The 26,898-nt window shown below is 41.4% G+C and overlaps 1 protein-coding gene across 1 annotated transcript in view; it reads right to left on the bottom strand.

Annotated features, from left to right (window-relative positions):
- The window catches only part of RGS17 (regulator of G protein signaling 17), a 110,283-nt gene extending 88,848 nt beyond the window's left edge, over positions 1-21,435 (bottom strand). Inside the window, exon 1 of the mRNA XM_039467507.2 lies at positions 21,292-21,435. The gene's annotated coding sequence lies outside the window, so the exon portion shown is untranslated. The remainder of the gene's footprint in view (positions 1-21,291) is intronic.
- Positions 21,436-26,898: the final 5,463 nt, after the last annotated feature.

Genomic DNA, 26,898 nt, shown 5'->3' with positions numbered 1-26,898 from the left:
CCCTCAATATAATAAGGATTTTGTTGTTAGCTACCAGGAAGGGTCATAGAAGGATGCATTGACTAATGACTCTTAGAAAAAATCCTGCAATGTAATTAATGCAATAACAGCTCAAGATATCTTTGAAAGATAGTCTCCAGAAATTTAAATGGGCACTGCATTCATCTGTTTTCACACTGCTACAAAGAAATACCTGGTGGCTGGCAAGATGGCTGAATAGAAACAGCTCCAGTCTGCAGCTCTCAGTGCGATCAATGCCGAAGATGGGTGATTTCTGCATTTCCAACTGAGATACTCAGCTCATCCCACTGGGACTGGTTAGACAGTGGGTGCAGCCCACAGAGGCTGAGCTGAAGCAGGATGGGCCATCGCCTCATCTAAGAAGTGCAAGGGGTTGGGAAACTCCCTCCCCTAGCCAAGGGAAGCTGTGAGAGATTGTGCCTTGAAGAACTGTGTACTCTGGCACAGATACTATGCTTTTCCCATGGTCTTTGCAACCCACAGACCAGGACATTCCCTTGAGTGCCTACACTACCAGGGACTGGGTTTCAAGCACAAAACTGGTCAGCTGTTTGGGCAGACAGCAAACTAGACTTTTTTTTTCATACCCCAGTGCCACCTGGAATGCCAGTGAGACAGAACTATTCACTCTCATGGAAAGGGGGCTGAAGCCAGGGAGCCAAGTGGTCTGGCTCAGTGGATTCCACCCCCACAGAACCCAGCAAGCTAAGATCCACTGGCTTGAAATTCTCACTGCCAGTACGGCAGTCTGAAGCTGACCTGGGAAGCTTGAGCTTGGTGGGGGTATGGGCATCCACCATTACTGAGGCTTGAGTAGGCAGCTTTCCCTTCACAGTGTAAACAAAGCCCCCAGTAAGGGGGATGTTTGAACTGGGGAGAGCCCCACCACAGCCCTGCAAAGCCATTGTAGCCAGACTGCCTCTCTAGATTCCTCCTCTCTGGGCAGGGCATCTCTGAAAGAAAGGTAGCAGCCCCAGTCAGAGATTTACAGATAAAACTCCCATCTCCCTGGGAGAGAACACCTGGGGTGGGGCGGCTATGGGTGCAGCTTCAGCAGACTTAGACATTCCTACCTACTGTCTCTGAAGAGAGCAGTGGATCTCCCAGCATAGTGCTCAAGCTCTGCAAAGGGACTGCCTCCTCAAGTGGGTTCCTGATCCCCGTGCCTCCTGACTGAGAGACAACTCTCAGCAGGAGTCGACAGACACCTCATACAGGAGAGCTCTGGCTGGCATCTGGTGGTTGCCCCTCTAGGACAAAGCTTCCAGGGGAAGGAACAGGCAACAATCTTTGCTGTTCTGCAGCCTCCACTGGTGATACTCAAGAAAACAAGCAAACAGGGTCTGGAGTGGATCTCCAGCAAACTCCAGCATACCTGCAGCAGAAAAGCCTGTTAGAAGTAAAACTAACAAACAGAAAGGAATAGCATCAACATCAACAAAAAGGATGTCCACACAGAAACCTCATCCGAAGGTCACCAACATCAAAGACCAAAGGTAGATAAATCCATGAAGATAGGGAAAAACCAGCTCAAAAAGGATGAAAATTCCAAAAACCAGAACATCTCTTCTCCTCCAGAGGATCACAACTCCTCACTAGCAAGGGAAGAAAACTGAACATAGAATGAGTTTGACAAATTGACAGAAGTAGGCTTCAGAAGGTGGGTAATAACAAACTCTTCTGAGCAAAGGAGCATGTTCTAACCCAATGCATGAAGCTAAGAACCTTGAAAAAAGGTTATAGGAATTGCTAACTAGAATAATCAGTATAGTGAAGAACTTAAATGACCTGATGGAGCTGAAAAACACAGCACGAGAACATCATGAAGTATCAATAGCCAAATCAATCAAGCAGAAGAAAGAATATCAGAGATTGAAGATCAACTTAATTAATAGAGTGGGAAGACAAGATTCGAGAAAAAAACAATGAAAAGGAATTAACAAAGCCCCCAAGAAATACAGGACTATGTAAAAAGACCAAACGTATGTTTATTGGTGTACCTGAAAGTGATGGGGAGAAAGGAAACAGGTTGGAAAATACTCTTCAGGATATTATCCAGGAGAACTTCCCAAACCTAGCAAGTCAGGCCAACATACAAATTCAGAAAATACAGAGAATACCACAAAGATACTCCTTAAGAAGAGTAACCCCAAAACACACAATCATCAGATTCACTGAGGTTAAAATGAAGGAAAAAATGTTAAGTGCAGCCAGAGAGAAAGGTCGGGTGATCCATGAAGGGAAGTCCATCAGACTAACAGTGGATCTCTCTGCAGAAACCCTATGAGCCAGAAGAGAGTAAGGGCCAATATTCAACATTCTTACAGAAAAGAATTTTCAACTCAGAATCTCATAACCAATCAAACTAAGCTTTATAAGTGAAGGAGAAATAAAATCCTTTACAGACAAGCAAATGCTCAGAGCTTTTGTCACCACCAGGCCTGCCTTATAAGAGCTCCTGAAGGAATCACTAAATATGGAAAGGAAAACCAGTACCAGTCACTGCAAAAACATACCAAATTTTAAGGGCCATCAACGCTATGAAGAAATCACATCAACTAACTGGTAAAATAACCAGCTAGCATCATAGTAACGCATCAAATACACTCATAACAATATTAACCTTAAATGTAAATGGGCTAAATGCCCCAATTAAAAGACACAGACTGTCAAATTGGTTAGAGTCAAGACCCATCGGTGTGCTGTATTCAAGGAGACCCATCTCATGCAAAGACACACATAGGCCCAAAATAAAGCGATGGAGGAATATTTACCAAGGAAATGGAAAGAAAAAAAAAGCAGGGGTTGTAAGCCTACTCTCCAATCAAACAGACTTTAAACCAACGAAGATAAAAAATGACAAAGGGCATTACATAATGGAAAAGGGATCAATGTAACAAGAAGAGCTAACTAATCTGAATATATATGCAACCAGTACAGGAACACCCAGATTCATAAAGCAAGTTCTTAGAGATGTACAAAGAGACTTAGACTCCCACACAATAATTGTGTGAGACTGTAACACCCCACTGTCAATATTAGACAGATCAATGAAACAGAAAATTAACAAGGATATTCAGGACTTAACCTCAGCTTTGGACCAAGTGGACCTAATGGACATCTACAGAACTCTCCACCTCAAATCAACAGAATGTACAGTCTTCTCAGTACCACATCACATTTATTCTAAAATTGACTATATAATTAGAAGTAAAACACACCTCAGTAAATGCAAAAGAACGGAAATCATAACAAACAGTCTCTCAGACCATAGTACAATCAAATTAGAATTCAGGATTAAGAAACTCACTCAAAACTGCACAACTACATGGAAACTGAACAACCTGCTCCTGAATGACTACTGGGTAAATAATGAAATTAAGGCAAAAATAAATAAGTTCTTTGAAGCCAATGGGAACAAAGACACAATGTACCAGAATCTCTGAGACATAGTTAAAGCAGTGTTTAGAGGGAAATTTATAGCACTAAATGCCAACACCCTAACATCACAATTAAAAGAAGTAGAGAAGCAAGAACAAACAAATTCAAAAGCTAGCAGAAGACAAGAAATAACTAAGATCAGGGCAGAACTGAAGGAGACAGAGTAACAGAAAACCCTTCAAAAAATCAATGAACCCAGGAGCTATTTTTTTTTAGATTAACAAAATAGACTGCTAGCCAGACTAATAAAGAAGAAAAGAGAGAAGAATCAAATAGATGCAATAAAAATGATAAAGGGGATATCACCACTGATCCTACAGAAATGCAAACTACCATCAGAAAATACTATAAACACCTCTATGCAAATAAACTAGAAAATCTAGAAGAAATGGATAAATTCCTGGACACATACACCCTCCTAAGACTAGAACAGAGAGAAGTCAAATACCTGCATAGATTGAAACAAGTTCTGAAACTGAGGCAGTAAGAGCCTATTAACCAAAAAAAGCCCAGGACAAAATGGATTCACAGCCAAATTCTATTAGAGGTACAAAGAGGAGCTGGTACAATTCCTTCTGAAATTATTTCAAACAATAGATAAGGAAGGATTCCTCCCTAACTCCTTTTATGATGCCAGCATCATCCTAATATCAAATCCTGTCAGAGACACAACAAAAAAAGAAAATTTCAGGCCAATACCCCTGATGAACATCGATGTGAAAATCCTCAATAAAATAATGGCAAACCAAATCTAGCAGCATATCAAACAGCTTATCTACCACAATCAAGTTGGTTTCATCCATGGGATCCATGGCTGGCTCAACATATGCAAATCAATAAACAGAATCCATCACATAAACAGAACCAAAGACAAAAACCACATGATTATCTCAATAGATGGAGAAAAGGCCTTCAATAAAATTCAGCACCCCTTCATGCTAAAAACTCTCAATAAATTAGGTATTGATGGAATGTATCTCAAAATAATAAGAGTTATTTATGACAAACCCACAGCCAATATCATACTGAATGGCAAAAAGCTGGAAGCATTCTTTTTGAAAACCAGCAGAAGACGAGGATACCCTCTTTCAACACCCGTATACAACATAGTATTGGAAGTTCTGACCAAGGCAGTCAGGCAAGACAAATAAAAAAAGGGTATTCAAATAGGTAAAGAGAAAGTAAAATTGTCTCTGTTCATAGATGACATGATAGTATATTTTAAAAAACCCATTGTCTCAGTCCAAAATCCCCATAAGCTGATAAGCAACTTCAGCAGTCTCAAGATACAAAATCAATGTGCAAAAATCACAAGCATTCCTATACACTAATAATAGACAAACAGAGAGCCAAACCCATTAACAACTGCTACAAAGAGAATAAAGTACCTAGAAATACAACTTGCAAGAGATGTGAAGGACCTTTTCATGGAGAACTACAAACCACTGCTCAAGGAAACAAGAGAGGACACAAACAAATGGAAAAGCATTCCAGGCTCATGGATAGGAAGAATCAATATTGTGAAAATGGCCATAGGGCCCAAAGTAATTTATAGATTCAGTGCTATCCCCATCAAGCTACCATTGACTTTCTTCACAGAATTAGAAAAAAAACTACTTTAAATTTCATATGGAACCAAAAAAGAGTCCAAATAGCTAAGACAATCCTAAGAAAAAAGAACAAAGCTGGAGGCATCACACTACCTGACTTCAAACCAACTACAAGCCTACAGTAACCAAAACAGCATGATACTGGTACCAACATAGATCTATAGATCAATGGAACAGAATAGAGCCTTCAGAAATAATGCCACACATCTATAACCATCTGATCTGACAAAACAGACAAAAACAAGCAAGGAGAAAAGGATTCCCTATTTGACAAATGGTGTTGGGAAAATTGGCTAGCCATATGCAAAAAACTGAACCTGGACCCCTTCTTTACACCTTATACAAAAACTAACTCAAGATGGATTAAACATTTAAACATAAGACCAAAACCCATAAAAACCCTAGAGGAAAACCTAGGCAATGCCACTCAGGACACAGGCATGGGCAAAATCTTCATGACCAAAACACCAAAAGCAATGGCAACAAAAGCCAAAATTGATGAATGGGATCAAACTAAAGAGCTTCTGCACAGAAAAAGAAACTATCATCAGAGTGAATAGGCAACCTACAGAATGGGAAAAAAAATTTGCAATCTATCCATCTGACAAACGGCTAATATCCAGAATCTATATGGAACTTAAACAAATTTACCATCAAAAAGTGGGCAAAGGATATGAACAAACACTCCTTAAAAGAAGACATTTATGCAGCCAACAAACTTGAAAAAAAGTTCATCATGACTGGCCATTAGAAAAATGCAAATCAAAACCACAGTGAGATACCATCTCACACCAGTTAGAATGGTGATCATTAAAAAGTCAGGAAACAACAGATGCTGGAGAGGATGTAAAGAAATAGGAAGGCTTTTACACTGTTGGTGGAAGTGTAAATTAGTTCAACCATTGTGGAAGACAGTGTTGCAATTCCTCAAGGATCAAGAACCAGAAATACCATTTGACTCAGTGATCCCATTACTGGGTATATAACCAAAGGATTATAAATCATTCTAGCATAGAGATACATGCACAGGTATTTTTATTGCAGCACTGTTCACAATAGCAAAGACTTGCAACCAACCCAAATTCCCATCAATGATAGGCTGGATAAAGAAAATGTGACACATATACACTATGGAATACTATGCAGCCATAAAAAAGATGAGTCGATGTCCTTTGCAGGGACATGGATGAACCTGGAAACCATCATTCTCAGCAAACTAATATAGGAACAGAAAACCAAACGCCACATGTTCTTATTCATGAGTGGGATTTGAACAATGAGAACACATGGATACAGGGAGGGGAACATCCCACACTGGGGCCTGTTGGGAGGTGAGAGAGTAGGGGAGGGATAGCATTAGGAGAAATACCTAATGTAGATGATTGAGTTGATGGTGCAGCAAACCACATGGCATATGTATACCTATGAAACAAACCTGCACGTTCTACACATGTACCCTAGAACTTAAAGTATAATCATAAAAAAAAGAAGAAGAAGAAAAGAGAAATACCCAAGACTGGGTAATTTATAAAGGAAAGAGGTTTAATTGACTCACAGTTCCACATGGCTAGGGAGGCCTCAGGAAATTTACAATCATGGCGATAGGTGAAGGGGAACAAAGCTTGGACTTTCTCACATGGTGGCAAAAGAGAGAAGAATCAGAGCAAAGTGGGAAGAGCCTCTTATAAAACCATTAGATCGTCACCGGGCGCGGTGGCTCAAGCCTGTAATCCCTGCACTTTGGGAGGCTGAGGCGGGTGGATCACGAGGTCAAGAGATCGAGACCATCCTGGTCAACATGGTGAAACCCCGTCTCTACTAAAAATACAAAAAATTAGCTGGGCATGGTGGCACGTGCCTGTAATCCCAGCTACTCAGGAGGCTGAGGCAGGAGAATTGCCTGAACCCAGGAGGCAGAGGTTGCAGTGAGCCAAGATCACGCCATTGCACTCCAGCCTGGGTAACAAGAGTGAAACTCCGTCTCAAAAAAAAAAAAAAAAAATTAGATCTTGTGAGAACTCACTCGCTATAACTAGAACAGCATGGGGAAAATCACCCTCATGATCCAATTACCTCCCACCTCTTCCTAGACACATGGGGATTATGAGAATTACAAATCAAGATGAAATTTGGGTGGAGACACAAAGTCTAACCATATCAGGCACTATCAAACAATCTCATCTAATATGAAAGGAAAAGTAGTTTGCCATGATATAGGACTCTTTGTACTTTTCCCACTTAGGCTCTATCCCTTATAATCATGATCAATGAATATTCATGAATTTACCATTCATATTAGTACCCCTGCACCTTGTGCGTGGACAGAAAAGTATAGAGAGAATATGTGCTCCTCCTCTAACCCCAATGTTCCTGAAATTCCCAGGACAAAATTATGTCCTCATCATAATTATCCTGATCTTCTTGGCTAACATTCTGGGAATTATTTACTCCATGCCCAATGCTACCATCCTATTTTTTTTATCACATCAGTACTGAGCTGAATTCTTTCCCATTCATAAAACATTCATTCCTTCATATCAACCACTGGCATTGCTTGGTGTATTAGCTTACATTCTAGTTTCTGGAATGAGGGAGACTAATAATAAATAAAATAATTTAGCAGAGCAGTAAATTCTATTAAGTAAAACAGATTATTGTTAAAGTGCCATTTATGAGGAGGGATGAAGAAGGGACCACATTAGGAAGACAGTCCTTAGGGTCTCTTTGAAGCAGTGATATTTGAATGGAAACTTGAATGATGAGAAAGACTGGGGGATGAGAATGATGAGAAAGACTCTGCTAACAAGCAGAGGGAGTGGCAAGTGTCAAGGAACTGAGGTTGCACGGGACTTTGTGCTCTCTCTCTTCACATTCATGGAACTATCCTTGCATCTCCTCTGGGAAATCCTCTTCCCGAATGCTCTCTTATGCTGATTTTTCACACTCAGGAGTATTCAGATGCCCAACTAGTCTACACCCACAAGAGATATCACTACCTTATTGGCTTTTACAGACCTTATCTTAATATTGCACACTTGGCCTTCAAGGGCTTAAAGAAGAAACAGCAATTTAAAGCAAACCTGCATCTTCAGCAGAACCACTGTTGACCACGTTGTCTAATATGTCACTGTCTCTTATCTAAGAATCCATGGGATATACTCTTCACAGAATTCCATGCCAGGAAACAAAAATTCTTCTAAAGATCTGTTTTCCTTCCTTAACCAATAAATTATAGGTAATCTTTCCTGTTACCCTTTTATTTTGGCTGCCAGGAACCACAAAGCTAAAAGGTAGTATTCCTATTACAATAACAATCTTATCCAGGTATTGTGATACATTCACTATTTCCCCCATTTTTTTCTTATCTTTATTTTTTTTTATTTTTACTGCCTTGTGTGAAAGTGCTTTTATTTAAGCTGCCTCAAACTTTCTGGAAACAGATGATGTATAAATCATTAATCACAAGTGCTTTCTAAACAATCACAAGTTACTTCCTCATTCCAAAATCTGATGTGTCATCCTGGTCTTGATCTCACTCTTTCTGCCACATGTCATAATTCAGCTGATCTTCTTTCTTAAACTTTTTCTAATCTTTGGTGGAAGATTAATATTCATATGAATAAAACTGGATAAAAGTCTCTACAACCTCAGTTTTATGGCATATTACAGTATCTTCATGATCTTTATAACACATTTTTATTCTCATCTTATGTACGAATGTGTGTGTGTGTGTGTATATATATATATATGAATGCATGCATTTATACACGTATGTGTGCATGTGTGTATAGTTTCCTTCTTTTTCCACATGTTCATTCATGCAGATATGCTCCAAGATTCTATTCTAAGCTCACCTGATCTCTGCTCTTTCTCCTTTAACACTTTTCTGCTATTGTTACCTGGATGCAAAAGATTTTGAAGTTTTATTTGTAGCTCTAGTCATTCCCTTGGGTTTGCAATCCAAATTATCTGGTACCATCTGGTCCTCAGAGTTAAAATGAGGCCTTGTAGTTCACTCACCCTCCCAATCATTGAATCTCCTCCATGACAACTCTGCCAAGTATTTGTCTACCCCATGTTTTTTCAGTGACAGTAAACTTGCTACCCTTCAAGGCAGCTCACCTAACCAGCTAGCTATGACTCTTAAAAGTTATTTCCAATAGGATGGCAGCATCTCCATGATATGTGTCCACTGATTCTAATGCTATTCCTAAGGTAACAGTAAGAGCTAAGACACATTGAATATGAAATGTGTTCCAGAGGCACTGCACATATTATCTCTCTACAACTCTGCCAGGTGGCTTTATTTTCATTATATCATTGGGGCAATTTAGAATGTCTAATCTTTTCCCATGGCTTTTCTCCAAATGGTGAAACACACATATCTCTCAGGGAAACCACTGTCTTCCAGGTTAAGAAAGTACAAATTCCAGCCGGGTGTGATGGCTCACACCTGTAATCTCAGCACTTTGGGAGGCCAAGGTGGGTGGATCACCTGAGGTCAGGAGTTCAAGACCAGCCTGACCAACATGGAGAAACGCCATCTCTTCTAAAAATACAAAATTAGCCAGACATAGTGGTGCATGCCTGTAATCCCAGCAATTCAGGAGGCTGAGGCAGGTGAATCGCTTGAACTGGGCTGGCAGAAGTTGACATAAGCTGAGATCATGCCATTGCACTCCAACCTGGGCAACAAGAGTGAAACTCTGTCTCAAAAAAAAAAAAAAAAAGAAAGAAAGAAAGAAAGAAAGAAAGAAAAGAAAAGGAAGTACAAATTCCTCCAACCATATCTCATACAAATTATTCTGCTTTGTAACAAAATAATTTTTGTTATTCTTGACCTCTAACCACGGTGTCCAGAATAAATTCAAAATAACATGGCAATTGTGACTTGGATATGAAGAACAGAATATAATGATCACCATTCATTCTGATACTATCTGGCTCTACTGATGTAGCCTAAGATCATACTTGTTGCTTCCTACTTAACTGATATCCCTGAGGCTATTTAATCAATGGCGTGCTAAACATCCTTTGAGAATTCTGACGGGTATGCCAAACTATTTCCCAGACTGAATTCAATTCATTTCCTCACTAACTTCTTCATCAGTTTGACTTTCTCATGTCTTACGACATCTTTATTTCCCAGACTGGTAGGCTAAAATGCTCCCTGACAGCTTTACACCTCCTTTTACATCTCCTAGATCTTTTTGTTGATCAAGTCCTGAAGGTTCTGACTCAAATATTTTCTCACATCATCATCTTCCCATGGACTGGGCCCTTCACTGTTTCTCAGGTTAGACCTCCTCTTCTCCTCTCATCTGGACAGCTGAAGTTGTGGTGTTCCCACTTTCCTTGACTATCCCCGCCCCCTCCGCCCTGCATGGACTGATGAAGTATCTGTCCCATAGCACAGCTCCTACCCTGTAATCCCCTGCTTAGAAGCTTCAGCCGCACTCTTTGCCTGGCAGGGAAAATTCTACCTTTTCACTCTGATATTAACAGCTGCCCATATATGTGTTCTTTTTTAGCCTTATCATCTCATGATTTCCTGTGAGTACTGTATGCTTTCAAAACACTGTGCCACAAAATGGTTTTGATTTTCCTGATTCTGCATCTATCTTTATTTACATTGTCTTTGAGCCTGGAAACCTGTTTTTGTCTGTCAAAATTCCATCTTTCAATAATCCAAGACAATGTCACAACCTCTATGACACTTTTGCCAGATCCTGGTTTAGCCATTTAAAATTACTTTTACGCTGCTGAGTTCTCACAACATTTTAGTTCTCTCATAGAATATAATAATAATAGACATTTACATGTAGATCTTATCTCTTTATTCTTTATGCTCCCTCAGACTTGGTTATGCCTTTTTTAATTTTGCTATTCTTAGGTAAACAGTAGGGACTGAATTACACAGCACATTAATTAAGAATAAGGAGGTAGGAAACAGAAGAGGTAAAACTGATGAGTAGCAGAAACTGAAGAAAATTTAGAAGTCTAATGCAGACACTTGGAAATTCAGACCCACACAGGCTGCATTTACCAATGCACACAAAGACTTTTCTTTCTTTCCTTTGTCACTGCCTGTCTCTAATACAACTTTTTAGATTGTACCCTCTGAACCCCACTTTCAGGCACACAACTTCTTTCTTTTTCCCTGAAATCTAACCAGACTAGGACTTTCTTGGGGCTAATGGTCAGAAGCCAGCACACCAAGTGCCAAAATTGATTTAGGTTGCAACTGGCCGCCTCACTGAGTAACTACATTCAGTGATCCTACTAAGCCATAAATCTACATTCTCTTGAAAATAATCTCAGCAGCAATGGGCAGACAAGCTTTTCCAAGCTCACTTGTCACTCCCCCAAAGTCTTAATAAATACTTTAGATATTAAGTCACTGCAATGCCCTGTTGCTCAGTACAAAAAGAAAAGCTTATCATACACATTTATTCACTGCTAGTATTTTGAAACAAGACATAAAGGTCTTTACATCACAGAGATAAAACTGATTTTATATAAGATGTACTTAAAATAGTTGCATTTAGAAAAAAAAAGTTGGGAGTGAATTCTTTATCAATATGAGTGAATTTCAGTATCACCTATGAGAATTTTAAACTATTTAACATAACCTAAGTTAGGTCAAGAAAAGTGCTTCACATTTTTTCCTTCCTGGAATTAACATTTATTTAATGGAATTCTACCTTATGAAACCCCACTTGCATTACTCAGATGTTCAGTCAATGAAATTACTGAATTAATGGGAAAAAAAATTACCTTCTTAAGATTAGGTCACATGAATTCATGAAACTGGAAGTGGTTACATAATATAGCAGAGTTACATAATAATGTATTGAATGATATTATACTTGAAGATACAATGAGTTTTTAAACTTATTGTCTTGTTTTCTGAGCCCAGCCTTCCTGCTTTTTACTTGACTATCCTTCTCATCTCATTGGTGCCTTCCCCTGTATTCTAAAGAATGCATTTTTTCTTCCTGAATATTTGGCTATCATTACACAGGTATCATGTCAGTTGCATCCCATGAATAAAAGGGGAAACACACATATATACATATACTGACACATAAAATCATCTTTACAAAATGTTACATTTTGGAGATAATTTCAGTGTGGGAAGGATTTCTCTATCACTTGGTTTTCAGTATTTAAAATGATAAGTAAATGTAATTTTCAACTAAATCCATCATTTATATAAACATAGGTAGGTCATTAGACATTGAATTTACTAAAAGTAATTTAGTCTAAAATGTTTCTTCATCAGTGAAAATTGAAGGTATGGACTTGGGTAGATGAAGAAAACATATAGCATGAGTCAAAACTACCAATATTACTTACTCATAAACTAGCACAGAAATCACAATTATGGCAGTTTATTCCTGACTACCAGAAGAAATAAGACAATGGAGTTTCTGGTTTTTTTCCTAGCAGACTGAACATTTGAGCTCCTGATATGTTTTAAATTTCAGGCAACAAAATTATGTGAATATCCTAAAATTATATAAAATAAGATTAAACACCAATTTTTCTGTGAACTATTAGATGTACAAAAAGCAAAGATACTCCTTTCTCCTCAATTTATCTATTTAGAAATACTAATAACAATAATAACAAGAAGAGAGAGAGGAGAAAATCAAATGTCAAGCCTCACCCAAATAGTAGCTAGGGAAAATATTAGTGTTCTAATTCATGATGAAGCATTTTACTCCAATTTACATTGGAGTATTTAATACTCCAATTCACAATACAGTATTCAGTTAATCATAACAGTTTGTAAATTAAATAGGTCATTATATTGCTTTATAGCATGTCTATGCCTTAGTGCCCTAATAAAACATAATGGTTTTCCTTTGCTTTTATCTAGTGAATCTTGATCATACTAAACTCATAGGTCACAGGTAAAATACTGTATGATAGTGCTGAGTAGAAATAAATTGAGAAAGAAATAGGCTCAAATCTTACATTAGCATACATTTTTACTTATTAACAGCCCAGCCAAAGGTTTAATGACAAGCATGTTAAATTTAGTGGCTGACAGTTACCTTCAAGTTAATTCATTCATAATGTTAATATCTTTCATTTCCATAGTTAGTCATATTAACTGTAAATTCTTGCCATATTTCTAGAAAGGGTTTGAAGTCTTCACCCTGATCTTATAAATCTTATAAAATCTTTCTAGATCAGGGCAAAGCTAACTGCAAGATTTAGAAATTGCCCTAGTGATTTCAACAAGTTGATATTGAAGATAATTTTCTTCCTCAAAATTAAATATATACATTTTTTCATCCAAACTGAGAACTCTGGGTTTTTGGTCAACTCTGGTATATTACAAACAGATAGTAATCAAAGATGGAACTGCAATGGTATCAGGAAAAAGTCTACAATATTGCTAGCGCATGGGAAATGTGGGCCCTGAAGAAGGGCAGGGATCTCAATCTCCTTCCCCCTTCGCTCATCCCCTATACCAGTGTTTTAGAGTATCTTACATTATATTACAATGACTACCCTACCCAGGATAGCCTGTAAGTGGTGGGGAGGAAGGCACAGTACAGATGTATGTACAAATTTTCTTTATTTCAATGAGAAAGAATTAGGTGCTGGGGTAGGTTGACAAAGAGGGTTAAGCCAACAGTCTTCGGTTGTTTTGATATTACAGTGGAGGTTATTAAATCAACCACCAACAGAGCCACTTCCTGCTTTTCTTCCCCTTATCTCTGAGTCTCTGCTTAGCAGCTTTCTTGAACATTAGTGGTAGACTAGGCTCCTAAATGTTGAGATCGATTAGTCTATTGCTAAACGCTAAGGAAATCTTTGCTTATTACTCCCATGTTGTATTTAGCTATGGCTTCAAAGCTTAGAATGACCAGTATTCACCAGATAAAAGAAAAATAAGTTGAAGAAGCTTATCTATGTACACCTTCTGGAAAAGGGCCAAAAAATATCACAGAGCCTGGCACATAGTAGGTGCTCAAATATGTTTATAAACAGGTTGGTGAAACAAACTAGTCAGGAAAGAGTAACACGGGAAATACATGGAGAACAACCCCAACATCAATAAGGGCCAATTAGTTAAGATAAATACTGGCAAGAAATTAAAACCCCTCAAGCACTTACTGTCTACACAATGTTTCTTGTATCTATTTTGATTTATTAACTCTAGTACAATACCTAACACTTTCATACTGAATACCAATATATGAAGGATTTTATAGACATAATTTAATCATTTAACATTCTTAAATTCTCTTCAGTTTTAAAGATAATGATTCTAAGGCTCAAAGAAGTGAAGGCTACATCTCCGGTTATTTGAATCTAAAACCTGGGCTCTTTCCAACAAATTATATTCTCTGCTTTTAAAATCTCCTTCTTTTAAGGTCAATTTTCCCTAAGCTTTTTTTTTTTTTTTTTTTTTTTTACCTTATATGAATCAAATCATATGGACTGCTGCTTTTCAAATAGCAAACTTTCAAATATTTACTGATTTTGATTAATTAAATCCTGAAAAACAGAGGAGAGTTTAGGGTAATTGGCCATGGACATAGGGTGGTCTACCAAGAGCCAAAATTGACTCATAAAATCTCAAGATAACATGACTTATCATAAATACACCAAAAACCAGGCTCCCACCTTTCATAGACAGGAAATAGAGAAAGTGATAACATTCATAAATGAGTTTTCACTGGATTTAACTCACTATGCTATTGGGAAGATGCAAGATAATTTTAAAAATGAAATAAACAAATAAACACTCACCTGCTCATTTCATTTATGTTGTAATTTCCCCCAGGTTGTGTCTGTTTTACTGTAATGCCACGGCTCTTGAATTATAACCTGTGTATTTCAATAGCCAGTCAGCAGTACTGTACTGTGAAAAGCTTGTGACCCAAGATAAGGAAGTAAATATTTGCTTTGTGAACCACATCATTGTCTACAATAGAATTATATTTACTCACACAGGGAATTTTTTTAAATCTCACATACAAAGCTTAAGAAATTCAGAATTCAGAGATTTTATATATTTATTACTCATGCTAGAATATTAAGTAGGAAATACTATAATTTCATGAAAAAGCCTGTACATCTAATAAACAGAGTAAAAATTCAAATCCATTTCTTTCTGAAGTAGATTTTATTTTCCACCACAGATCATTGCTTCTCCTATAGGGACCTACCACCATTATAAATTCTGAATTATTCAGTTTTTACTGTATCTGGTAAACTGGTACCACTGATGAATATAAAAGTTTACACTTTCAGCTGGGCACAGTGGCTCCTGCCTGTAATCCTAGCATTTTAGGAGGCTGAGGTGTATAGATTACTTGAGCCCAGGAGTTCAAGACCAGCCTGGGCAACATGGCAAAATCCCATCTCTACAAATAATACAAAAATTATCCTGGTGTCATGGTACATACCTGTAGTCCCAGCTACGTGGGAGGCTGAGGTGGAAAAATCACCTGAGCCCAGAGAGATTGAGGCTACAGTGAGCCATGATTGAGCCATTGCACTCCAGTCTCGGTGAGAGAGTGAGACCCTGTCTCAAAAAACAAAATGAAAACATTTATACTTTCTAGATAGTTTAATACCTAATGACATTATAGATTTTCCAAGCTAGATAATTCAACTTTTGAGATCAAGTTTGTCAAAAGTTATAGAATTTAAAAAGTCAAAAACAGGAGCTTACAAAGCCACCGAATCATGTGATACATCACAGATATAGAACTCATTAAGGTAACAGATTAAATTCTTACTTTTAACGTATTTAAATTTCACCTAGCACTTAAAAGTTGAGGTAAGATATGATTCTAACCTGACATGGTTTTATAACTAAGCTTCATTGATTTCATTCTGCTGAGAAATCACAATGAATAACCCTAGGATCTCCATCTACTCCCATCTTTCCTTTCAACCCTTTTATCTCAGAAAAACTTGAAAGTTCTTGCATAAAACATTGGCACCTGGCAAAAACAATCCATGACCATCTGGGAACTCTTCAGGCACAAGCTTCTCATAGTAAAGTGTTTGTGAGCAAACCATTTACTGATTCTGGACTTCTGAACAGAACTGTAAAAGTTGGAAAACTCAGGCAGGGTAGCAATATGTGAATACCCTGGGAGCCCTGATACCCTGGCAGATCCAGCCTTTCTGGTTTAGCCGCAGTGATCTTTGTAGTCTTTCCCACGTGGAGTCTTTGTCACTAAGCATTTTCTTTCCTTGTTTGCTTTTCCCTTTTAAAAAATTAATATTAGCACTCAAACAAATAAGAAAAATGTACCAGAACAGCAGGGGAAAACAGAGGCTAAAGACTTGAACAAGCCATCCTCAAAGACAAAAAGTGCTTATAAGCATGTCAAAAAGTAATCAGTCTTATTGGTAGCCAAAGAAATAAAAGTTTGAAAAATGTTATTTTCACCTATTAGCAAAGTTAGCAAAGATTTTTTAAAGAATGGCATTATGTTGGCATGAACTGGCTGTTCTAAGCATTGACCCCAAAGGAGAAACTGCAATAGAGATACACACACACAATTTAGGCATAAGAATCAAAATCCAAAGATAAAAGAATGGCTAAATAAAGACATCCATAAGGCGAATTATTTTGCAGTCACTAAATCACATTAAAAATATCAATTTTAGTTTCCTGAGAAACCGCAACAAAGGAATGTTAATATTTTTTAGAAGTATGAAGTTCTAAAACAGCCATCCTAACCTTTTTGGCACCAGGGACCAGTTTCGTGGAAGACAATTTTTCCACGGATGGCAGTAGGGGTGGAGGAATAGTTTGGAATGAAACTGTTCCACGTCAGCTCAATCAGGCATTAGATTCGCATAAGGAGTGCACAACCTCGATTCCTTGTGTGCACAGTTCACAATAGGGGTCACGTTCCTATGAGAGTCTAATGCCAGCCACTGATCTGACAGGAGGAGCTCAGGAGGTAATGCTCACTTACCAGCCACTCACCTCCTGATGTGCTGCCCAGTTTCTAACAGGTCATGGGCTCTTACCCATCTATATAGCCCAGGGGTTGGGGACTCCTGCTCTATAATATGATTCCAATTCTTTTTTTTTTTTTTTTTTCTTTTGAAACAGAGTCTTGCTCTGTCACCCAGGCTGTAGTGCAGAGGTATGATCTCAGCTCACTGCAACATCCATCTCCCAGGTTTAAGTGACTCTCCTGCCTCAGCCTCCCAAGTAGCTGGGACTATAGACACTTGCCACCATGCCTGGCTAATTTTTGTATTTTTAGTATAGACAGGGTTACACCATGTTGGCCGGGCTGGTCTCGAACTCCTGACCTCAGGTGATCCACCTGCCTCAGCCTCCCAAAGTGCTGGAATTACAGACATGAGCCGCCGCGCCCAGCCAATATGATTCAAATTCTTAAGACAAGGGTACATTTATATAAAGGAAATAAACCTGTGGCAAACTATCCTGTGTTTTCAGCAGCAGTTCTTTAGGTATTGAGATAATTATAAGCACTCAGTACATGCCAGGCACTATGTTCAGTACTTCATATATATTGCATTGTATTTATGTTTGCATTCTTATTTCATCCCTTTTGTATATCTGAGAAAACTGAGGCTCAGAGAGATTAGAAACTTGCCTACAGCAATTAAGTTATTAAGGAGAGGAGCCACAACACAAGCTAAGGCCAGCTTGACCCAAAATTAGTGCTCGTCATATCCATATTGGCCCACAGGTAATTTTGTGTTACAGGGATCTAAAATAAGCAAATATTGCTTTTAAAATTGGAAAACAAATCAGTAATGTAAATGTTGTATTAAACACATACATATTCTCAAAATGACAATTCTGAAAATTACTTCCTCCAAAGATGTAGGACTATAAACGTGATTTTTAGGAGCCCAACTAGTGTACGTGGTAAACAGCATAAGTCCTAGTTTTAAAAATGCAATTCTTATCTTAGAAGACTTTTGTGAGCCAGGTTGACCATGAAAAATTTATTAATTTAGGAAAAATTATTTTATACCTGCCCTTGCCAGATACTGTATAGTATACTATAGGTGCTGGCATAATAGCAGAAATAATAGTCTAAACAAATTTCTTTGTAAGTTAAAAAAGTGTCATTTTTTTCAGAGATAAGCATGGATGGGGAGAGAAGGAAGGTGGGAGTATCCATCAGTCTCACATTGAAAGTCTTGGCTACCTACTTACCTATAGCAAAGGATTTTTCTAAGGTTTTCTATAAAAATGTATTTGTCTGAGCATCCATGACACTCCCTCGGAAATGTCATATAATTTTAAGCCTCCACAATGCATTCACACTTATACTCTATAGCAATCAGTGAAAGAAAATGCTTTTAATATCACATAGCATTATTCTCATCCTCTGGGTATATAGTGGTCCTTCGATTTGCCCATCTCCGTAGTGCAGTATTCTCAGTGTTAAGTAAGCAGAGTTGGAGAGTATCAGAAACAGGATTGTCAGCAGAAATGTGGTTGAATGGATTCCCAGCCCTGTTAGCATGGTACCCCATCACCCATGCCTACCTTCCTTTTCCAGGAAAGCCCGTATTTCAGCAAATGGTCTTCTAACGCAAAGGCCATTATCTCTATACCTTTAGATTAACAAGTAAATTCTTTCTTAGACTTTACTCTGTAAGTCAACTAGAATTTTTATCAATTCAGATTTAAAATTTTCACTTTTGCTTGGCTGTTACAAAAAGATAAAATGGGTAAGAATATATGTTTCTCCTTTTCTTCAAATACCTTGGCCCTCATGGTAGGAAAAGTTAAGGAAGTTTTTATTATTATTATTATTATTATTATTATTATGTAAAAGTATAAAAAGTTCATAGGAATGATAATGAAGTTAGACCTTAAACACGATGAGTTCAAATAAACTAGGACCTCAGAGGAAGATCCCTACAACCAAAGAGATACCTATTTGAGAAGGAAATTGCTGTTTGCCTTAGAATGAACAGGTCAGTAAATTAACCCTCCTTGTTAATTCCTTTCCATGGGGACTAAACACCAAGGAGTAGTTGAGGAACTAGAGTAAAAAGGATCGAAATCAATCAGCATAACAGGCACCTTATGTTGTTTGTTCTGTAAATTAGATGGTTTCCTAATCTTTCCGACTACAGTTTCAGGAGGAAGGATGGGTGCCCATGGCTCTGAGATCAGGTGTCATTGCCATGGAGATTTATCTTACTTAATAAAGAATACCACCCAATCTTCTTCTAATAACAAACACTTGTTTTTTAGTTGCCAAAAACTAAAGAAACTACTTTCGCATGGTCGCTCCAAGTGTAGGTTTCAAAAGATTATAAAAACAAGTCAATAAATTCGGTGTCCCATGAGTGTGCTCATTACTGTTTTAGTTCACGTTAACAGAATTAATGGCTTAACAATATTAACAACTGGAGGAGGGCAAACCTCTCATTCATTTGTATTAAATCACCTTTTCGTTAGATAGGAATGCTATAATGTATATTTCTCGGAAAATACTTTCAATACAAAAGACTTTAGAAATAAGTGCAATATACTTTAAATGTTTCACAGTTTGCACATTATTTCGTACACACAGCGTCTAGCAGCTAGGAATCGAGGAGGAAAACATTATTTTCCACTACACGAATAAAAATCAATTCTCACGTCTTCAATTAAATGATTTTCAGAAGGGTTCATCACCCGGAAAACCAGTTGGTATAAACGCCGGAAATGCAGATGGCACCCAGCCTCAGAACTGCTTATTCTACATGGGAACCAAACTAAGATTTCTCTTTATTATTTGGGAAAGCCACCCCGCCCTGGAGAGAATCCCGCCGTAAAACAATTTAAGAAAAGAAAGAAAGAAGCAAACAACTCTGAAGCGTGTGAAGTTCTCCAGACAAATCTTACAGTGACTCTTTTAAGGAAAGAAGTATGTATGGAAAGGTCAGGGGAGGTCAGGAGAGTTCTGCCAGGAGCCAGGGTCCGTCGTCCCCGGGGGACACGGGTTCTCCCAGGTGAGCCAGCGTCCCGGGCTCGGCGCGGGGCGCGGGGCGCAGGGCGGGTCCCGAACGCAGGGCAGGCGCGCGGGCATCTTTGTGCCCAGGCGACACAGGCTTGCTCTCCCCGGAGCCCAGGGACTCCCGAGGCTGGCGCGGGCTGCCCCGGACGCGCCGCCAGCAGCCTCCGGCTCGCGAGTAGCAGCTCCCATCCGCGGCTTCGGAGGCCAGCTCCGTCCCTCCGCCATCCTCGAGTCCTCCAGCATTTTTCAGGGAGACAGAGAGGCAGGGAGAAGAGGAGAAAGCGGCCGCGTCTGCACCCAGCCTCTGCCGCAGCACTCGAAGAGGGAGAGCAGGGAGGCTGGCGGGGAGGCAGCGATGAAACTGATTCCATCGATCTCGGAAAGACCATCATCACCTACAGCAAGGGTGGCTCCGACGCGCCCACCCAGGCAGCGGCTCGCGTCTGGTGGGCGTTCCTCCTCCTCGCCCCCTCGGTGGCCTTGGAATCCACCCCTCGCCGCACACGCCAGGACTCCCTTTCCTTTCACTAAGGGGAGGGGAAGGAACAAAAGATACCCCTACACACACACACACACACACACACACACACACTCGCGCGCACACACGCACACACATACACACACACGCCCCTCCGGTATCTCGCCGCTGCTCAAAGGCTTCATTTTTGCAGCCTCCACCGCGAACACCTTCCCCACCTGCGCCGTGCATTTCCCAAAGGTAGAGAGAGACGACCGGGGAGACACAGCAGCCGGGGCGATCGGTGGATTGGACACTGTGGATGGCACGTTCCCCTCGCTCCCAGCCGACCGCACAGAACCCGCAGCCCCTCGCGCCCCCGCGGGGTCTCCGCGCCCCCAGCCCGACCCTCCCGGCCGCCCCCCGCAGGCGCCTGGCTCTCCGCGGGAACTCAGTCCCTCGGCGGGCAGGGCACTCGCCCGGCTCCCCGCAGCCGCCGAGGGCGGCGAGCGGACCGCGTCCAGGCAGCGACGCGGGATTCAACTTCCCGGACCCGCCGCGCGGCCCCCGCTCCCGCCCAGGGCGCCGCGGCCGCCGCCGAGACCCCCGCGCCCCGCAGCCGCCCCCGCCGGGGCAAGGCTGTCGCGCTCTCCGCCCCCTCCTTCCTTCACCTCCCCCCCACCTTGAAAAAAAAATCCACCCATCGGTGCAAAGCAGACATTTTGGTGTCATTTACTCAGCACCGCTCGGTTTGGAGGCAGCGTCTTACCCGGTCGCCTGGAGGGGTGGGCAGCGCGCCGATGGGTCCGGGGCAGCGGGGCCGGGCGGCTCGGTCCTCTAGCGGAGCCGGTCTGCTGCCATCCGCCCAACTTCAGCACCCGGCGGGCGAGGAGAGAGCGAGAGCGGCGAGGATGCAGGGGAGGGGGAGGGGGAGGAAGGAGGGGTGGGCGGGGAGGGAGCCAGGGCCGCCCGGCAGCGCGCATGCGCCCCGCGGGCCGGCGCAGCCCCTCGCCCCGCGCGGCCGGAGGGGCCGCTTCTCAGCCCCGGCGCGCGGCCGCGAGCGTCCCGGCCCCGCCCCCTCCCCGGGCGGACCCCGGCCCCGCCCCGCCCCGCGCGCTCGTCTGGGCGCGGCGCCCACCGTGCTGAGGGGCTCGGCCGGGGCTGGCTGCTTCGGCGACGCCCGTCCTGAGCTTGGCGGGAGCCCCGGAGCTCCGAGAGCTTCCCCGGGTGGCATCGGCTCTCCGCCCCGGCCCCTGCGGCTCCACTCGCCCGCAGCCCGCGCGCTGCTGTCCGGGGCTGCACCGAGGACCCCGGAGCCGGCCTGCCGCGGGTCCCGGAGGAAGCAGTCCCCGCGTGGGGGTTCAGGAAAGTGTGAAGTTAAGCAAGTTTTGCTTCCCGAAGGACTGTGAAGCGTCTGCTTTACTTTATTGATTTCTTCACGCAGAAAGAAGACCTTTCTCCTAAGAATCAGTGCAGGTGCCCTCTGACCTAACCCATGCCAGCTGCCTCGGGCACCGGACCACTCGCTGGAGCAGAGTTCTGAGTGGGGAGAAGCCGATGACAAGGCAAGAGTGGTGAATTATTAACGAAGGTGCTGATGCTTGGGGCCTAGAGCATCCTTAGGGGACAGCTGGGTGTTCATCAGGTCTAATGATCGTTCTCTGCCCAAGTGGAGCCCAGCCTGGTAGGAAACGAGCTTGGGATACTTCATGCAACCTGAGCGCTAGATTGCATCTCCCATGATTAGCCTGAAGTGTTTGTGTGGAGGAAGTGGAGAAGCAGGGTCTTGCTCTTCAGATACCACATCTGGGGGAAGAGGCGTGAGTTCCTGCGGGAGTGAATGGGCGTTTTTTCTTACACCTAATTAAAACGGATTACTTGTAAATATATGTGATTTCCCCTTGTGTTCAAGTAAGCAGGAATTTTGTTATTTCAGCCTGAACTCTCCTGTGCCTCCACCCTCAGACACTCACTGGTACTTGAGTTAAATGTGGCTCAGGACTTCCTCGAGGGCCTCGTATGGCTTTGAGTATTAGTGCTCTTCAAAGTGTCTTCATTTTTGTTGGATTTTACAAAAGTATTTGCCTTTGTCTTTTCAGGCCAATATAACAAAATACTGTAGACTAGATGGCTTATAAACAGAAGCAACTGGTTTCTCGTGGTTCTGGAGACTGGGAAGTCCAAGATCAAGATGTAGGCAGATTCCTTATTTGGTGAAGGCCCAATTCCCAGCTCATGGACTACGGACTTATTGCTGTGTCTTCACGTGGTGGAAGTGAGCAAGGAATCTCTCTGGGGTCACTTTTATAAGGACACTAGTCCCATTCATGAGGGCTCCACCCTCATGACCTAACCGCCTTCCAAAGGTTCCACCTTTTTATAGCGTCACCTTGGGGGTTAGAATGTGAACATATGAATTTTTGAGAGACAAACACATCCAGTATTGGTCTGCAGTGGATAAAGATAAAAGTTCTTCACCAAAAATGGTTTGAGCAGCATTGAACCCTATATAACTTTCCGATTTAGATCTTTAGTCCTGGCCTCTCACAGAACTCATTTATATCCTCAACTACCTTTACATCTCCACTTGAGGAATAATTGTCGAAGCTGATGTTTATTGAACAATTACTACATGTTAGGTACAGATCTAAATTCTTCTCATATTTCTTATTCGTTGTTCACAACAACGCTGCAAGGTAGATACTATTATTATCATGGTTAACACACGTCTCAAAAGCAGAACTCTGGATATCCACCCCCTACAAACCTGTTCCTCCTCAAATTGTTCTACTCATGTTCAGTCCAAAAATTTAGAAGTCATCCTTGTTTTGTTGCTTTCTTTCATCCCCACATTCAATTAATTAGTCATGTTTTCTTCATCTCCAAAATACATTACCAAGTCATCTACTTTGCTTCCTCTCTATTGTTGAGATTCTTGGTTTTTTTGGTGTTTTTTTTTTTTTTTTTTTTTTTTTTTTGAGACAGAGTTTCGCTCTTGTTACCCAGGCTGGAGTGCAATGGCACGATCTTGGCTCACCGCAACCTCCGCCTCCTGGGTTCAGGCAATTCTCCTGCCTCAGCCTCCTGAGTAGCTGGGATTACAGGCACGCACCGCCATGCCCAGCTAATTTTTTTTGTGTTTTTAGTAGAGATGGGGTTTCACCATGTTGACTAGGATGGTCTCGATCTCTTGGCCTTGTGATCCACACGCCTCGGACTCCCAGAGTATTGGGATTACAGGCGTGAGCCATCGCGCCCGGCTGCTTCCTCTTTATTGTTATAACCTTAGTCCAAGCTGTTGTCATCTCTCACCTGGGTGACCACAAAAGCCTGTTCTGTCTGCTCATAACTATCCTCCATAACCACAAACAACACCCTCCTAAGAGCTGAGCGATCTTTTAAAAACAATCTGATTGTGTCACACCCTTAAAAAAAAAAAAAAAACTCTTGAATTTTTTCATTGCACTTCAGATACAATTTGTAATTCTTACCACAGCCTAGAAGGTTCTATATACTATTGCCCCTGCCTAGTTACCTTATACTATGCTCCCATAGACCATAACTATGTGTGTTTTAGCCATGTAGACCTGCTTCTTTAGGTTTCTTGAAGAAATCTATCTGGTAGTATTTGCTATTTTTCCTGTTGGGAATCCACTGCACCAGATCTTTGCATAGTAGACTCCTTAACATCACATAGATGTCTGCAGAAATATCACCATCTCAAAAGGTTTCATCTGACCATCCAATCTAGTCTGCCCCAGTGAGTTCTTTGAATCCCCTTATCTCATTGTATTTAAAATACTTCACTCTCTGAATCAGCTTGGATTCATTTGTTTGCTTATTCATTCTCCCCAGCTCCTACTAAAATAAAGAATCTCAAGAGTTTTGCCTTCACTTTTCAGTGTTTTATCTCTAGTGTCCAGAGCAATTTTTGGCATATAGTATATACTCAGTGAATAGTGAATGAAGGACGGATTGAATAAATAAGAAACTTAGAAAAAGTGTTCTTTATTTTTTGTTGATGCTTCTTCTTGGATCCTAATTGCTGCCTTTCAGAATCTGTTGCTTTATAGAGGTGAACAGATAGACCACATTGTTTCCTCTGCCCAACCTATCACAGAAGGTTCCATGATAGACTACACCAGGGGTCCCCAAACTATGGCCCACGGGCCGCATGCGGCCCCCTGAGGCCATTTATCTGGCCCCCGCGGCACTTCAGGAAGGGGCACCTCTTTCATTGGTGGTCAGTGATGCATCAGCATCCTGTGCTCCTGGAGTACTGTATGTGGCAGCGCCACAAAGCACGGCGTCACTCACGTACAGTACTACTTCTGGTGACGCGGGACGCACACGTCATGGCTCTGGAAGCGCGTCATATGACGCACATCCGGTCTGCGGCTGCAGCGCCCCAGTCACCGGAAGCAGTGTGAAATAACAGCAGAAGTAGGAAGAAAGGCAAAGCACTATAACCATTACTACACAGTACAATGGCCCCCTTACTCCCCTAGATGTACAACAACATAATGGCTCCTATAACCTCCCTTTGCCCAAAAGTCTCCCCCACATTACTACACACCGTGTTTCCCCTATTATAAGACCCTGTCTTATATTAATTTTACCCCCAAAAGACGGGGGCTGTCTTATTTTAGGAGGTGTCTTATAATAGGGGAAACATGCAGCAGTGGGCTTTCCACAGAAGAGGCCCACCACTGCTGCAGATGTCCAGGACGCTGTATATACAGTGTCACAGGCTGATCACCGCCGTCCCTGTATACAGCACTGGAGGCGGTGCTGGGCCTGTGACACTGTATACCGCTGTCTGGGATCGTGGAGGCAGCAGCGCTGGCTGTGAAGGGTGTCACACCTTGCATAGTCCGGCCCTCCAACGGTCTGAGGGACAGTGAACTGGTCCCCTGTGTAAAAAGTTTGGGGACCCTGGCCTACACTGTTACCTCTGCCTAGCTCATCACACATGGTTCCATGCGGGGCTGCTCAGTTAAACTAGATGCCAGCGTAAGGTTCCCATAATCCACTTTGAAACAAGCATACTCAATAAAAAAGAGACCCTTACTTCCATAAATTCTCATCATGGCTCTTTGGGCAATTTCTGTATGACAACCTTGCTATTCTGCCATTCAGTTAATTGCTTAAACCAAATGTAACCCCTTGGTGACTTCGTTTCACAGTTGTAGTTTTTTTGTGTGATCCCTTCTGCATGAGCCAGAATCTGTAATAATAGTATTCTAGGACTGAATATGTTGCCTGCCATCTGCGAGTTGACTAGATGGGTGGAAAGAACCACAGCTTTCATGACATTCATCTTGTGGAGTTGGATCACTTGCAGTCTCCGTGTATATCTTGGTGATATGGTTTCAGTTTGCCTCCTCCAAAACCCAAATTGAAATTTGTTCCCCACCTTGGTGGTGTTGGAACGTGGGGCCTAGCAGGAGGTGTTTGGGTCGTGAGGGTGGATCCCTCATGAACAGTTTGGTGCAGTTCTCCAGGTAGTGAGGGAATTCTCACTCGGAGGACACTGGAAAAGTTCTCATGGGAATAAACAAGTTCCCTAAAGGGTAGATTCTTACAAAACCAGGATGTTCCTAGGGCCTTGTCTCTTTGCATATGTCCACTTCTGCTTTGACCTTCTTTGCCTTGTTGTGATGCAGCATAAAAGCCCTCAGTGGAAGGCAGGACCATGCCGTTGAATTTCCCAGCCTGTGTAACTGTGAGCTAAATAAACCTGTTTCCTTTATATGCTGAATCTCAGGTGTTCTGTTATAGCAACATGAAACAGACTAGAACACTTTGTCTAGGGAGATACCTGCAACCCCACTGACATCAAATGATGACCAATAATTCAATTCAGTAAACGTCATTAATATCTACTGTATGTCTGGCATGATATCTTCAAATATTTTTAGAAAAAATATAAATGTTATATAAAATTATCCTATAGGACTCAGAAATGGATTTCAGTTCATTTTGGCAATGGGGATGTCTTCTCTTTATACAGAATTTTAGAGCTCACTGGGCCAGTAATCATTAAATAGCTATGTGGTAATTATCAAAAGGAGCATTTGATCATAAGCATTTCCTTACCATAATTAATGTGTTTTTTTTCAAGTACAGAAATTCTGGACACAACAGCAGTTTAGGTATAATGGCTTTATAGTAAGGCACAAAGGAAATTTGCAGACAAGTCATTTGTAGACAGAAAACATTCCAAAAGGGCAGACTTTCAACATCAAAATATTTCATGTACATTTATTCATAATTAGAAGTATTTGTCATCATTAGGAGATCTGGAAATTACCTCAGTGAGTTTGGTACCCTACAAAAGTATTTCCAGGAAGAAACTATGTAGCATTTAAAATTT

Source organism: Saimiri boliviensis, chromosome 4, assembly GCF_048565385.1.
Source record: "Saimiri boliviensis isolate mSaiBol1 chromosome 4, mSaiBol1.pri, whole genome shotgun sequence".
Lineage (NCBI taxonomy): Eukaryota > Metazoa > Chordata > Mammalia > Primates > Cebidae > Saimiri > Saimiri boliviensis.
The sequence above is the reverse complement of the archived record's forward strand: the minus strand, read 5'-3'. Positions and strand labels throughout refer to the sequence as shown.